Below are 3,066 nucleotides of genomic sequence, written 5' to 3'. Positions count from 1 at the left end.
CACCACCACCACCACCACCACCACCACATCCATCACTATTATTACCACTACTACAGCCTCTTCTCTTTCCACACCGCTACCACTATCACCGACACCACCCCACCACCATCACAATCCCCCATCGCAACCACCGCCACCGCAGCCCGGGGCGTATATAACAGTTTCGCTCGATTCGGTCACCAACCGTTCTGTAAACGAAATAATGAGCGCAAAATAAATACAGTCGTTGTTGCCGTTTTTGTTGTTGTTGTTGTTAGTGTGTGTTTTCGATATTCTTAATGTTGTTGTTGTAGTTGTCTTTGTTGCAGCGATCGTTGGTGAAAAACGTAATCAAAAACAAATTGAATCACAAAAGACCGAGGAAGAAAATAGTTTTAGGGAGGGCTCTGTCGGTTTAATCGACTCGCTCTTTTTTTTGTCTTTTCTTTTCTTTTTTTTTCCTTTCTTATTTTTCTTCTTATTATTGCATGCCTCTCTGAACAATGGCTTCATTGGTTGTTTGGGGCCGATCACTGGTTCACTGCGCTTCCGATAAAGAAGAGTTGACAGGAGCTGACTGCGTTTCAGCAGCTTTTGATAGTTTGTATCTCGTCAGCTGAGATGACTTTGATGGCTGCTAAAGGAAGTTTGTTCTATATTCTGATAGTTGAGTGTAGAGAGTTCGACTTTAAAAAAGAAAAAAAATTGTAGATATTAATATCGGGTGTTGAGAGCTCCGTGAACAGGCGTGAATGTATTAGCCCTCGTAAAACACTCTATTTCATACTGCAATGATGACATTGCTTTAACACATTAACTGTCACATGTACCAACGGCGGTTCATCGCAAACTTCACGCAGCCGACTTATGCACCACTGGCGGTACATTTTCATAATTCGAGAAAATATTTTACTCTGTATCTTTGACGTGGTTTCGCGGATATTTAAAAAACAACATGCGTGTTCTCTTTTACTTGTTTCAGTCATTTGACTGCGGCCATGCTGGAGCACCGCCTTTAGTCGAGCAAATCGACCCCGGGACTTATTCTTTGTAAACCCAGTACTTATTCTATCGGTCTCAACCGGGCGCCAGTCCATTGCAGGGTTACTCATTTACAGCTCAGTCGACTGGAGCCACGTGTAAGGAAGTTATTCGCTCAAGAACTCAACATATCGCCCGATTCCGGAATCGATATCACAATCTTGCGATCGTGAGTACAATAGCTTGAATACTAGGCCCCGCGCTTCCAAACTGGGGTCGATAGAAAAAGCTATACCTTTCCACTTTGAAGCTAAATTAGAACTTCATAAATGCCATTAGTATTATTTTGTTAGTGTTTCAAACTTTAGTGCAAGGCCAGTAATTTTAGTGGGAGGGGTATTTATTGTATCTGATACTTATTTTATCGACCCCGAAAGGATGAAAGGAAAAGTAGATCTGGGCGGAATTTGAACTCAGAACGAAAATAGCCAGGAAAAATACTGCTAAGCATTTTGTCCGGCGTGCTAACTCTTCTACCAGTTCGCCACCTAATTAGTATTATTAATTATAAAGCAACAATGGAGGAAACACTGCACATTGATAGACAAAATATCTTTCGGTGTTTTATTTCGTTCTCCACGGTACTTTAAACGAGTGTTTTCTGCAAAGGTGCTGTAGCCAGTTTCTCTGAAGGCCTGTTCGTTCAAATGGAGTCAACAGATGGCGAAATAAAAGAAGACAAAAAATATTATTAACTCCAAGATAAGTGCAGGCGAGGCTGCATGGTAAGAAGTTTGCTTCCCAACCACAAAGTTCCAGGCTCAGTCCTACTGCGTAGCATCTTGGGTAAGTGTCTTCAACTCTAGTCCCGGGCCGACCAAAGCCTTGTGGGTGGATTTGGTAAACTGAAAGTGAAAGTAGACCGTCGTGTATATATGTCTATGTGTGTGTATGCATCTTTGTGTGTGAGTGTGTGTGTATGTATCTATGTATGTATGCATGCTTATCTTTGTGTTTCTCCCACATCACCGCTTGACAACCGCTGTTGGATTGTTTATGTTCCCGTAACCTAGTGGTTCGACAAAGGAGGCCGATAAAATAACAATCAGGCTTTAAAAAATAAGTACTGGAGCTCGATTTGTTCCACTAAACCCTTCAAGGGGATGCTGCAGCATGGGCGCAGTCCAATGACTAAAACAAGTAAGAGATAAGCGATAAAAAAGATGGGATGTCTATTGACAATGACGTTTTTATCAACGTTCGCTATACTAAAATAAGACAAAACGAAACAATAAAATACTATCTATTTAAAACAAACAACTTGTTTAAGACTATATTTTCAAGAAATCAAAAATCCTTTGAAACATTTCCTATTTGTATCTTTATCTAAAATGATTTTTGTTTTAGTATTTGGTATTTGAGTTAGTTTGTAACAAAAAAAAAAAAAAAAATGATATGAATAATAATGCTTAAAAGTAACAACAAAACGGTAGCAGAAATAAATAAGATGGCGACATGCGGAAGTTTTAGAATAAACACGGCTCAAAAACGTTTAGTCGAGCAGATGATCTAATGTACTTGACCTGTGACATTTCTGTTGCTAGCAAATTTGTTTGAAACTTATCCTGTCGTCTGCTTGTTCAAATAATCGTTGGCGCTATTACAGAAAGTATAATTTGTGAAGCCGACATGGCGGCGAAAATATTCTCCATTGCAGCCATGTTTTCTATACTTTGCCGCCATAATGGCAATGTTAGCTGTCATTTGGCAAAGTTCGAAAGGGGCGGCTGTTCAGTTTCAATTTTGAAGAGAGTAAAGGAAGGACATAAAAAGATAAGATATATAAACACACACACACATACACACAAACACATATGTGTATCTATCTATCTATCTATCTATCTATCTATCTACCGACCTACCTATCTATCTGTTTGTGTGTCTATCTGTCTATCTGTTTGTCTGTCACACTCTCTCTCTCCCTTTCTCTCTCTCTCCCTTTCTATCTCTCTCTCTCTCTTTCTATCTCCCTCTCTCTCTCTCCCTTTCTATCTCCCTCTCTCTCTCTCCCTTTATATATATATATATATATATATATATATATAT

Source organism: Octopus bimaculoides, chromosome 22, assembly GCF_001194135.2.
Source record: "Octopus bimaculoides isolate UCB-OBI-ISO-001 chromosome 22, ASM119413v2, whole genome shotgun sequence".
Lineage (NCBI taxonomy): Eukaryota > Metazoa > Mollusca > Cephalopoda > Octopoda > Octopodidae > Octopus > Octopus bimaculoides.
The sequence above is the reverse complement of the archived record's forward strand: the minus strand, read 5'-3'. Positions refer to the sequence as shown.